At 45.4% G+C, this 13,587-nt stretch overlaps 1 long non-coding RNA gene across 2 annotated transcripts in view; it reads left to right on the top strand.

Moving 5' to 3' along the window:
- The window catches only part of LOC121133990, a 60,333-nt gene that overhangs the window by 33,391 nt on the left and 13,355 nt on the right, over nt 1-13,587 (top strand). Inside the window, exons 3-4 of one of the 2 annotated variants that reach the window (XR_005870995.1) lie at nt 8,677-8,829; nt 10,714-10,832. This is a non-coding gene — a long non-coding RNA (uncharacterized LOC121133990). The remainder of the gene's footprint in view (nt 1-8,676; nt 8,830-10,713; nt 10,833-13,587) is intronic. The other variant, XR_005870994.1, reaches the window with a different exon arrangement.

The following is a 13,587-nucleotide window of genomic DNA, read 5'->3' as shown; positions in this document are numbered from 1 at the left end:
ATCCCACTTAGAGCCCACTGCTGTCTTTTCAATGGATCTGGTCTGAACTTTCATATAGCTTCTGAATAAAATTCATTGACCCCTTGCCAACTGCATGTGCTTCCTCAACTCCTCAAGTAAGATGCCAAGAGCCTGGATCACCTAGTCTAGACAGAGGCTTTCAGTAGCAGCCCCAGATTGACTGAACCAAAGTCTTTGGGAAGTCATTGAATTTGAGTAACCATTAGGAAGTAACTGTTGTACCAACTATGCACTATGCAGGAATTGTTTGAATATGGACCACTGTACAATGAATTTAAAAGTCACTGCCCCTGCCCCTCAGAGCCACGGATGTGATTCCAAGGTTGGGGACAGTTGTCTTTCTTGGAGTCCCATCAGTCATTCATTTCTTCCTTCATTCTATTACTGCTCCATGGTCTTGGTACTCATCCTTCGCTCTGCCTGGGATGGTGTTTCTTGACTTGGCAGCGTGCGTCGGGTTCAGGGGATCTTCCTGTTTCTTCTCATACTTGAAATCTCACGTGAATCATTGCACTCCCTCTGATCATCTATCTCCCCTCCACCTTTTAAAATAGCTTCAGCTCTGTTTCTTCACTTTAGCTGCTTTCCCCCATATCACATCTACTAATTTATTTTCTGAACAACATTTTCATAGCTTGAAATATTCTTGTATAATTAATGCTGTGTCCCTAACACTAAAAAAATGAATCATTTCACCAAAGACTAAAAAAGACGTGCATGAAACCCTTGGCAGCATGCCCTCTGGTAAGAATCAGGTTGTGATTATAATTTATTTTTTATTTTATGTGCATGCATGTTTTACCTCATGGTCTATGTACCACATGTGTGCCTGGTGCCTCTGGAGCCCAGAAGAGGGCATCGGATGTCCTGGAAATGGAGTTACAGATGGCTGTGGGTGCTGTGGGTACTGGGAACCCAACACTGGTCCTTTAGAAGAGCAGCAAGTGCTCTTAATCACAGAGCCATCTTTCTAGCCCTGTAATTATGATTTTATAATTTTAAACATTTTAGTGTGTGTGAGTGTGGTACTTGTATATGTGTGGTATATGTGTGATGTGTGTGTATGTGTGATCTGGGTATGTATGTGTGTGTGTGTGTGTGGTATGTGGTGTATTGTGATCTGTGTGAGATGTGGTGTGTGTGTGTATGTGGTGTAGTGTGTGGTGTGTGGTGTAGTATGAGTGTGGTGTGTGTGATGTGTGTGGCATGTGGTGTAGTTTGTGTGGTGTGTGTGTGGTGTGTGTGTATTCTGTGTGTGTGGTGTGTGTGATCTGTGTGAGATGTGGTGTGTGTGTGTGTGTGATCTGTGTGTGATATGGTGTGTGTACGTATGTGTGGGTGTGTGGTGGGTATGATGGAGATTAGAGACAACTTAAGGGAAACAGCCCTCTCTTTCATCATGTGGGTCCCAGGGATAGAACTCAGCAACAATGTCCTTAGCTGTTGAGTCATCTTGATGGCCCATGGATCACCAACAACTGCAATTATTAAGAATGGGATGATGGGGTTGCTGTGTGGGGGACATGGGAGGTCTGTGATGAAGAGGTCTATCTCAGCAGTCCTGGGGGATGCTGGGAGGAGCTGAGGCTCAGTGTCATTGTTTTATGACTCAGTTCCTGATTCCTCGGGAAGATGTTGTAGCATATTTATTGTTTTTATTTCGGCACAATAACACAATACCACTAAAGTGACTGTAAGGAGGAAAACGGAATTTATTGGAAAGATAAAAGCATCCCAGAGACCCAGAAAGTAGGAAAGGGAACCGACACAAGATGGACCGTGAACCAAATATTAGAAAATGGCTGGGAGCCTGGCAGCTTCCCTCCCATCTTTCTTTCCACTATAGAACTTCTTCTTTCTTGTTCAAATTGGGTTTCTCTGCTCCTTGGGCATTTGTACACTTTAGACAGCCTCCCAGGGACAGAACAAGGGCTCCATCCAACGAGGAATGCCTGACTGGCTGTAGCTTCTGTCAAGCATTCTCCTATGAGCCAATCAGCTGGGGCTAGGGTGGGGCGAATGGGATCAGAAATAGAACCTCCTGTGGGAATGGACGCACATTTCCATGGGAGGAAAACATGGAAGTCTTACTCAGTCTGCAGGCTGGTTGTCTGATTGGGATGAGAACCCAGGGAACAGGAGAGTAGGACTTGAGATGCTGAATTAGGGAGTGAGATAAGGCCCACTTACTGGCGTGCCAGATTTTTGTTGCTAATTTTTCTATTTGTGTGTGTGTGTGTGTGTGTGTGTGTGTGTGTGTGTGTGTGTGTGTGTAAGAATCAAACTCATGTTGTCAGGTTTAGCAGCAAGCACCTTCGTGAAGAACCATATAGTCAGTCTTCCCCCTCCATTCTGTTACTGCGTGAGGACTATTGATTTCATTGACAAGCTTGAAGCACTTGGGATGGTCGATGATGTTCTCTCCTTTGGGGCTGAACAACAGAAGTGGGGATTCTGAGCTCTTGACCAGACGCCCAATGTCAACTCTTCTGACTGCTTCACCCATTGATAAATTATGGGGCTTCTGGGAAACCCCAACCACAGACCTTCCCTCCGTTTGTTTCTGCTCTCTCCTCTAGGGGTGATTCGGTGCACTGGTTACAGAGAGTGTTAAAATCCAAAGCAGTTTCTAATTTTGTTTCATTATAAAGGGAATGCAACCCACAGGAGCTATCCTGCAGCCTTAACTAAATTTACTCTTTCAAGCTACAGAGGGGAAAGATAAGGATCTGATGAAGCCCTCCATTTGGTGGAGGGCTGGGGCTGGCTCAGACCCGATAAACCTGCAGCTGAGCAATCAATAGAGCCCTTTCAGGGCCTGCCATTATCCAACCAGGAAAAAAAATCATAAAATAAACAGCACCGTGCCATCAAATGAGATTAAGTAGATAACGGGTTTTGCTGACTCTGGGGCCATGTTAGGGAAAGCAACGCAGGGAAAGAATTAGCCATTTAATGAGTTCAGCTCTCTCCTGCTTGAGTTTTACAAGTGCTGGCGTTCTGGCTGAAGAGGAGTGGGAAAAGGGAGAATGAGTTTCCACTTGCAGCTGGAGTCTCTCCCCACACATGACCCGATGCTGCCCTGCTGTCTTGGGACAGCTCTTCATTGCTCAGAGGAAGGTTTGTAAAATACTTAACTCCTCCAGCATGGAAGTTTGTTTCCCAGTAGCCCCCACCAGAAACTCGCACTGATGCTGGGATACTGTTTTTCTCCTGACATTGATCTTCAGTTTCCTTATCTGGAGTAATGCTGCCTGTTCACTGAGGTCGGAGGGTGGTCATTCTATAAGGGACATTGTTGGGGTATCAGAAGACAGGGTGGGTATTAGGCAGAGACAATTGAGTTTAATTCTGTCATCCTGCCTTGACTCCACTGTTTCTAGGACCATCAAAAATGTTCCCCTGAGGCTGAGGAGATGGTTTAGCTGGTAAAGTGCTGGTTGCCTGTCCTGGTTAGTGTTACCTTAGCTTGAGATAAACGAGAGAGTCATCTGAAAGGAGGGGACCTCAATTGAAAAAATGCCTCCCTAAGATCCAGCTGCAGGGTATTTTCTTAATTAGTCATTGATGGGGAGGGCCCAGCTCATGGGCTGGTGTTCCTGGGTTCTATAGAAAAAATGTAGGCTGAACAAGCCAGGAGGAACAAGCCAGTAATCAGCACCCCTCCAAGGCCTCCTTCATGAGCTCCTGCATCCAGGATCCTGCCCTGTTTGAGTTCCTGTTGTGACTTCCTCCAGTGATGGAATAGGATATGGAAGCCTAAGTTGAACAAACCCTCTCCTCTCTAAGGTACTTTGTTCAAGGTGTTCATTCATCGCAGCAATAGAAACCCTGAGAAGGACACTGCCGAAGAACGGGGACCTGCATCTAGTACCACCCAGAACCAGTGAGAAAAGTCAGGCCAGGTGTGGTGGCTCCCACTTGAAGTCCCAGTGTGCAAGAGACACTAGGTGGGTCTCTCAGGTTTTCTGGCTGCCAGCCTAGCCTAACCAGTGAGATCCAGCTCCCAGTGAGAGACCCCAGCCTCAGAAAACAAGGTGCATGGTTCATGAGGAATATCAACCGAGGTTAACGTTGAACTCTGGCCTTTACACTCTTGTGTCAGCATATGTGCAAGCGTTGGCACCCCCCCCATGGAAGTTAGTGCCAGTGTCTCCAGCACTACCCCCCCCCCTTGCTGAGTAGAGTCTGCTGGTGCTGAGGATAGCCTGGTGGAGTGAGGGAACAAGGAACTTCCCACCTGTTTTGTGTTCCCCTGGGCTCTGCTTCCTCTTTTATCTCTGGACATTATCTTGTATCTATACCACTGTGATGACCAGACCCTCTTGACTGTCACCTCTTTTAATGATGATATTTTAATTGTTGACATGACCTGGCTGGTCTTTAGATCATCCCTGCTCCTCATAGGTCCTGAGGACTTGTTTCTCCTGTCACCAACCAGTGCTGTGACAGGTGGTTGTGGTTGGATTTTAAGTAGAACTATCCTAGCAGTCCCTCTCCAGGGAGTACTGTTCCCATCATAAGCTGTGGGACTACAACACTCAGGAATTTTGCAGTGTAAGACTCCATTGGCCATATGCCTCTCTTTGGCAACCGAGAAAGAATAAGCCACTTATCACAATTTCTGCAAGTCACTGAAAGACATTGCATGTGCGATTGGTCCTGAGTTTGAGTTTTGACCAATTCTGATGTTTCATAATGCAGAAGTCCTTCACCTACTATGGTGGTTTTATAAACTTGGATGGCTTGCACTACACTTTCCAGAATCCTCTACCCTGTCTGTTTCCAGTACCACATAGGAGATTTCTGTAGAGAACTGATATGAAGAAACAGACATTTTCCTTTTCTTCCTATAGTTCAGGTGAGGCATTTTCTGTGGTTCAAAGATGTTATTTCAGGTTCATATCATCAACATGAAGCCATCTTCCCATATACCCCTGCCCTCTTCAGCATCTCATTCAAAGGTCAGGTGTATATTTACTTCCCTAATGAAAGATACCACCCCCTCCCCAGGACAATAATATCATCAAAGTCAAAGATATAAGAGCTGACCTGCTTCCAGCCTGTGACCTTGAAGCTACTAGGCCTCTCTCACTCGATGAACTTCTGACCTCTCCTTCCCAAGGGCTCAGTTCCTAGCAGTGGGACTGTAAGAGCAAGGTAGACTGAGAAAAAGTCACCTTGAGAAATTCCCTGCATGGCACAAGGCTGATTCATCGCCAGCCAAGGAGCCATAAACTGTGCCCACCCCGGCCAAAGTGATTCCATCTGAATGCTCAGGCAATGACTAATTTTGGTAAACAACATCTTCTCGACACAACCGTCCTTGTGTGCAACCTTTAGTATCAATTTTGAAATTCCCCTAGACCTCTGTCAATGAATCCAAAGGTCACCTACTCTCACATTATCCTGAACAACTAAGACACGTACCACCCTGCTTGTGGTTTTTTCCTTTATAAACCCTTTGCAATTGAGGCCAGGCACCCTCTTCCTGCCGATGCTACACCTGTTTGCTGGACAGCGTCCCTGCTGAGGCTTGTAGCTTAACAACAAACCTTGTGTGTTTTCATCAGTGAGTCTGCTCCTTGGTGGTCTTTTGGGGTCTGATGAACTTGGCATAAGAATAGGACACTCTGCAGTTATGCAGTGTGCAATGCCATTGACTATGCCCCATTGACAGTCTTTAGTGGTGGAAATGGCAAGCAGACACTGAACCCAGGGCTGGGTACCAGGTAAAATGCCTTTGTCTGTCTTGCCTGCACAGTACAAGGTGTCAAACTCCAACAACAGATGACAGACACGAGAAACCACTTAATCAGCTTTACAACTGAGTAAGGTCACAGGCCTGGGACAAGTCTCCCATGTTGCATTAAAATGTCCCACAGCTTCTTTGCCTGAACTCTGAATTCTACACTTTCCATGGAGAATGTATTCCTGGTAAATGCTGTAGTTGGGGCCTATGTAGGAGGGAAAACAAATGAGGGTTACAAATAAGCCTGCTCATCCATGAATTCCAAAGAAAATAACACTTCATGTACACACACACACACACACACACACACACACACACACACACGAGAAACAGAGACAGAGACAGAGGGACAGAGAAAGAAAGAAAGAAAGAAAGAAAGAAAGAAAGAAAGAAAGGAGGAAGGAATGAAGGAGGGAAAGAAGAAAGACAGAAAGGGAGAAAGCAGACGGCTAAGAATGTGTGAACAGAACATCTCAGTATCTCAGGAGTAAAACTGGAATTAATGAGAGGCAATTTTTTTAATCTGTTCACAGGGACTCATCGGGAACCAGATGTTTTGGCTCTTGGAGCTAGTTCCTGCACTGAGCTAGCATGAACTTGACCACACACCCCCCCACACACACATGCAGACACTCACCACATACACAGACAGACACACTCACCCCCCTACACATACATGCAGACACTCACCACAGACATATACACACACACACACACACACACACACACACACACACACACACACACACACCACCACCACCACCACCAGCATCAATGGGCTTCACCTTTGTTTTACGCTAGGATCAGCGATGAATAAAATTTTCTTTTTTGGCCTCAGATCAGAACCACGGTGATAAAAATGTGTTATAGAGTAGACACAAAAATTCAAAAGACAGGAGATATCTGTTAGGGAAGTTTCCATTTTCTGTGGTTATATTTATTTGCATATGCAAATAGATGCTAGTGAATATCACTTGATTCTCAAGACAATGAACCACCCTCCCAGTCCCCTTGGGACTGACAAGATGGCTGAGGTCCTGAGAGGAAAGTTAATTAGTATACATCTCAACAATGTATTTATGGCCAGGCACATAGTAGGTGCTCACTAATCATTTGGTTATTGTGGAAGGCTTTTGAGTATGACAGTTTAAAGCACAGAATTTAGGGGTGGTGACATAGGTGTCAAGCCCTAACTCTGCATTTCAGTAGACAGGTGTGGCAAGGTCAAGAGCTTAATCTTATCATTCCTTACTATAAAATGGGGGGAGGGATAACAGATCTTTTGTGTAGGTTGTTCAGAGGATTCAGTGGAATCGTGAGCTGTGCACAATGTTTGACGCTGATGGGGGATGTCTTTTTGTATATATGTTTCTCTTATTGATTGATGAATAAAATACTGATTGGCCAGTAGCCAGGCAGGAGGTATAGGCAGGGTTAACAGACAAGGAGAATTCTGGGGAGAGGAGATGCCATATAGCCAAGGAAGGAGTAACAGATCCAGACCCTTCTCTGGTAAGATAAGACCACATGGAAATACTTAGATGAATAGAAATGGGTTAATAATTAAGAGAGAGGTAGCCAATAAGAAGTCTGAACCATCGGCCAAACAGTTTATACTTAACACAAGTCTCTGTGTGTTTATTTGGGACTGAAGGGTGGCGGGACCGGTCAGGACAGAAACTCAAGCAACTTGACACAATGATTGTTATAATGGTGATTGAGGTTATAGCGATGATGTATGAGCTGGATGTGAACCTATAAGAGTGTCAGTCATTCCTTAGTCATGTGCCCAGTGGCAGCTCAATGTCTTCTCCATTCCTCAGCTGGCGAGCTTAGACAGAGGATATCCGATGCTGTTTTAGTGGCTTGCTGACAATTATTTTTCATTCAAGGCAGTGTTTGATGCACTGTTGACCTCCGCTCAGGGCCAGGAAAAGCTATGGGCCATGGGGGAAGAAAAAGCAGTCCTTTCCAGCCCAGGCATTCCCAGTGGGGTCCCAGCGTTATCTGCTCACATGAATGGCTGGCCTCTGACACATTTGAAACAAGTTCTTCATCAAAACCAGCCTTTCCCAATGGCTCCCTCACTCCTGTGTCCCTTTATTACTTCCATCAGCCCTTCCCCCGCTGGCTCCATTTGACCTTTAATAAGCACTGCTCTTGTGGAGGGCTGCTGGTGAGTTGCTGCCATCCCAGCATCTCCCCGGGGCTGGCTACCTCTGTAGCCCCTGGCCTCCCTAAAGCTTGTAAGGGAAAATTACATTTTAATCTACGTCCAATAGTTCCATCCTCTGCCCCACCTGGGTTTTGGAGTCAAGGGGAGGAAAAGGTGTTTTGTTTTGTTTCTTCTCTTGCTCTGACCCCTGCCTGTGACCCTGTCTTTCATGCACTCAGTTTCCTCTGCTCTGGGCCATAGCTCACCTGGGGAAACCACATGACCCCATTGGCAGCCTTCACTCAGGTCATTGTCCCCAGAGCCCCGGTGTCATCAAAGACTCAGAGGTCAGCAGAAGATGATACCTGCAGCCACCTGATAGTCCTTGAGTGGAACTGTGTGGAGGCCTATAGAAATGACTCAGCTTCATCTTGACTTAAGGTCAGAGAGTTCAAATCCATTATTACTCCCTCAAAGTTAAACCACAGAATGTTTGACCTAAGATGTGGTTATTGTGTTTCTTGCCTCGACAACAGGATATTTGGTTTTGGGATCTGTTACTTGATGTTTTGGGTACTGAGGTAATTATACTTGCTTGTTCTTTGTATCTTGGTAAGGAATCTTTTTGCCTTCCCCCACTTTTGATAGGAGTATATAAGGACTGTGTGTAATAAACCTGGGACTTTTCCCCCAGTATTCACTGGAGATTCCCTCCCGACTCTTTCCTGAGTCTCTGTCTTTTCTTTAGTATCAATACTCAGGTGGCACCCAGATGTTGTTGTTTCCTGGACCCTGGATACTACAAGTGGCCCCTCAATGTGGGGAACAGACAGATGGTTCACAACTCAGGCTATGACAGAACTGGAAAAGCCTGATGTCTTCTGTGGTTGCTGCAGACCAGGTGAGTCTATCCTGACACGTTGCACCTGCTGTGACTTCATGCTCTTTCTGTGCTTCTTTTCATCCAGCACAAAGTTCACTCATCTGACACCTTAAAGTGTATCCAGAAATCTCCATGTTCAGAGCATTTCACTACCCCAAAAGACCCCTGTTCCCACAGAGCTTTTCCTTCCAGAACTCCATCCCCAGCCCCTTCAAGCACCCATTTATGTTGTTTCTACTAATTTGTCTGCTCTGCTTGGTCATGGGTTATTGGGGAAACACTAGCAGCATTCATGTGTGCTCATTACACAAATTGATGCATATCACCATGACAATCCCATACATCATATACAGTCTCATCTACTTTGCTTGTATTGCCCTCAATCCTCCCTCTTCCTTGTGAGTCTCTCACTGGGTGCCTTCCTTCCCCTCAAAATAATCCAATGAGTATATCTGGATTTTTTTGTTGTTGTTCATTTAACAAGATCGTTTCAATGTTCATCAGTGTTGTACCTACTTTTTGATGGTGGTATCATATTCAATTGCATGGAAATACAATATTTTGGGTTATCCATCCATCCTTTGATGGGAATTTGGATGGTTTATGCCTTTAGTTCCTACACAATGCTGTTGTATTTGGGCACAGACTTGTCAGAACACTTTTTTCCAGTTCTCTGTACCAGAGTAGAGTGACTGTGTCCTGTAGCTGTTCTTCATTTAACTGACTGAGTGTGTCCTAGCAGCTGTGCCCCCTCATGGCCTTACCAGCCAAATTTTCAGATTGCCTATGACTTTCTAGACATCTGACAGTTTTCAGTTTGGGGGTTCTAGCCATCCTGGTGAGTTTGAAATCTTGTGTGGTTTTGATTTGAATTTCCTTAGTGACCAACACTATACATTTTTCAATGTGTGCTACTTTTAGATAAATGGCCAATTCCATGACTTTCCTCTATTTAAAACTGAATTATATGTTTTGTTGTTGTTGAATTATTGTTTATTCTTTTTAGAAATATTGTATTATATCTTTGAGAATTGTGTACAGTATTTCTATCATTAGGATTTTCATGTGTTAGCCCTCTGGCATCTGGTGGGGGCGTGGTGAAGACACACAGGTTGAGAACCACTGTGTTAAAGGGGAAGAGCTAGAACATTTGAGAGCTGCCCAGAAGAATAAAGTTTGAGCTCCTCATTCTTTCTAGTACTTCCTTAATAATGCTAAGCATTTTCTTGAAGGACATTGACATTTTGTAATAACTATAGTACACAAATTGTTGAATCCCATGGCTTGGTGAGATTTGGAATGACATAGGAGAGGAATATAAAAATAAGAAATCTCTGTGCCTTTCTGTTACCACCTTGGAATCCTTAGTGAAGGGGGTGGATCTAGATTTAACCAGTTCAGCAGATGTGTTCTACTGCGGAGCCAGCAGAATGATTCTGCACTGGGATGCCAAGGTTTCTGATAAACAGCCTGAAGAACTAGGAGTGATGTTTGTGCTTGGACTTGGTCCCATAGACATGTAACACCCTGAAGGCTCTAACGAGCAAATGGAAGACTCTAATTTTATTATCCAGATATTTTTTCCGCAGTCTTGCATAAAGAGGAGTGACATTCAGAAGTGTCTCCTAAATCATCGGGGAGAGATCCAATTATGTTTGCTGTCATTCCTGTTATCTCTACTTAGAAGGATCTAATTTTATATAAATTAGTTACCTGAGTATGAGAAACAAAAATCTCTTCCCCAATCAAACAAGCGATCATTCTCCAAAAAGTTCAGTGACAGAGAAATTCAAGCCTCCGAGGCTAAGGTTGGCCTCTGTAAAGCTGGGTTGTGTTATATAATGATGTAATGTCACAGGCACAAGTGTGAGCATCCTGATAATTCATCCCCTGCATTTTCAGTGCAGCAAAGGTGACATCTAAACAAGGAAGGCACCAAAGACCTTTTGTGAACATAAAGTTTTTGGTAATGGATTATTTCCAATCAGTCTTCACTCATCACCTTCAACTCCCCAGGAAATGTAAGTCCACTTCAGCAGACCCCTGGGCAATTTGGTCACAATGAGTGTCCCTCTTGAACAGATCCAGTCCCCATAAGCAGGCCTATTGAAGGCACAGATTGGGTCAAGTGGTTTCATCCGGCCTCCTCGAGACATCCCAGCTGAGTCAGGATAATTGCAGTGCTGCTGTGCCTAGCAGAAAGGTCTCATGGGAACCCAGAGAAAGAACAGTAGGTCTTAGTTAGTGAGAGCAGGGAGAGGACTGGGAGCCACAGGGTTGTAACGACACATGCAGCTTCCTCTTGCTGGCTGGGGGGCCGCAGCTAAGTGGCTTTGCTTGTCTATGTAACATTCCATCTTTGCCTTGCTCCTTCATGGATTCCATGAATCGACCTGACTTACTAAGTGTCAACTCCCACGACGTCATTGTTGCTAGAGCTGTAGGCAAGGAGCACATGTGTGGAGCATGCATAGAAGCATGGGCAAGGTCCCCTGGCTGGGAAATACAAGGGCCTAGAATCAACACAATGAGTGGATTCTGTGTCGACAAAGGCATCGCCTGGGTCTTCTCCCAGCTGCTGAATTCCCAGAGCTTAGCGTCTTGCTAGAGAGTGGGCACTTAGTAAATACTGCCTTTGGAATAAATTCATGCCTGCATAGCAAGTCCATGGGCAGATGCCACTGACATCACTTCAAACACAGATTCCCCACTGAAGGAGGGGCTTAAATGAGTTCACCAGACCCAAGATAAATAGGTGTTTTATTGGGGAACAGCTTATATAGATAAGAGTAAATAACCGCCATGGCCTTCCTGCTTCAGGAGATGAAGTCTCTGTCCTTCTGATGCTCTCCACAACCCAAGAGAGTACTTGCCTAAAGTTCCTCTACATAAGGGGATCACATCCAAACCTGAAACCACGCCCAAAGGGTGTGGCCACTACTACAAGTTCACTGACAAGATGTCACTATATCCCACTTGTTGGGTGGCTATTGAAAACAGGAGTTTAGGTCTCCTGGCTGTCTCCCTCATCCCCACTTCTTCTCCAGGTCCAGTCTCCTGATGAGTCAATCAAGTCCTTTGCCTATCACCGAAGACTTCTGGCCCTGATTCAGAAGAGCCAAGGCATCACCAAACATGTGTGGTGCACACCATACATGGCAAACACTTTGAGACCTGGCTCTTTTACAAATGTTTTATTCAAGCCTCTAGCTAAGAAACAATAAGTTGTTCTAGGAAGTGAATAATGGCAACCAACTCAGCCTTTAGAATGAGAGCAAAATTTGAAGCGGTCGAGAGAATTGTGCTGAAATTGCAAAGCCAAGAGGCCAAGGGGAGGAGGGCATTGAGTTTCACATTCACAGAGAGCGCCAGCACTGGCCTTGAGGCCACAGGAGAAGAGAGAGGGGCTGAGGGTGGAAGAAAAAACACACAGAGACCTTTTATTGCTTTTGTTTAAGTCTAATTACAGAAATCATAAACATATGCAAAAATCTTCCATAATTAACCACCCAGAGATAATGATGTTTAACATTTAACTGTGTGCCCTTTCAGCACTCAGATGGGCTTCAGGGTGTCCTTATTATTTCCCAGCCAGCCTCCACCAACCAACAATACAGCCCAGCTATGAAGCTGGGAAGCCCATGACATAGTTCTAGGATGTGAACTAACTATTCATTGATTCAGTGATTCTTACAAGGTGCTCAAGCCCTGATTTCCATAATCTGTAAGCTGGGGACAAAAGTGTGCTAACCCCTCTCTGTCAGAAGGAGAGATGGCCCTGTCAGGAAGGTGTTTGCTGCACAAGGCCTGAGTTCAAACCCCAGGACCCAGGTAAACAGCTGAGCCTGGTGGCATTTCATTGGGAGGCAGAGGCAGGCCGATCCTTAGAGCCTGGTGGCGCTTCAATCTAGCTAGCCTAATTGGTGAGCCCCAGACTGTTAGTAGTTTTGCCTCTCAAACAAGCTGGAGGGCAGGTACCTTAGGACCACGCTTGAGTCACACCTCTGCCTTCCACATGCACAGGCAGTCACACACAGGCACCCAGAATAAAAGTATGTCATAAATTTGATGTATAAAAGATGATCAGTCAGAGCCATTATTGCTAGTGTAAGATCTGTCACGTTGTGTAAAGCAACAGCAACTTCCAATGTTTGATGGCCCAGGGTCACAGTAGATGGATTTGCTTAACCCCTTATTGTTGGACATAAGGGTTAATGGCAGTGGTATCTGACTCCTCTCCTCCCTCCCCCGTCCTTTCCCCTCCCCTCCCCACTCCCCTATCTTCCACACTCCTCCCCACCCCCTTCTCTGCTTCTGCTAAATGGAGCTGCAGGATGCCCAGGCCAAGGATCCCCAAAAGAAAAAAGAAAATAGGTAGCTGCCTGCAAATGAACTCAGCCACAGGGTGGAACACCCACGACAGATAAATCCCCGGGAAGGGTGGAAGAGGAAAGGATAGAGGTGAGAGCTGGGATTCTAAGGGCAAACACTGAGTTCATTCTGAAGTTAATCAGTTGTTTTTGCTGGGTTAAGGAGAACGATGGGAACAAAGCACAGCAACCAGAAGGATATTTTAAAATGTCGTCCAGCCCCTCTTGCTCTTCCATAATAAAATCCATTTCCTCCCCTCCGGCCAACACGTCCCACTCCACACGTGTGTGGATGCTGAGGGACCAAACTCCAGTCGTTCACACTTGCGCCACGAGTGTTTTACCCACCGAGCTATCTCCCAGCCCTGGCAGCTCCTTTAACCTCACCCCTTCCTTGCTCTCCTCC

Source organism: Mesocricetus auratus, unplaced genomic scaffold, assembly GCF_017639785.1.
Source record: "Mesocricetus auratus isolate SY011 unplaced genomic scaffold, BCM_Maur_2.0 Super-Scaffold_100025, whole genome shotgun sequence".
In the NCBI taxonomy this organism is placed as follows: Eukaryota; Metazoa; Chordata; class Mammalia; order Rodentia; family Cricetidae; genus Mesocricetus; species Mesocricetus auratus.
This window is presented reverse-complemented; position numbering and strand designations above follow the sequence as displayed.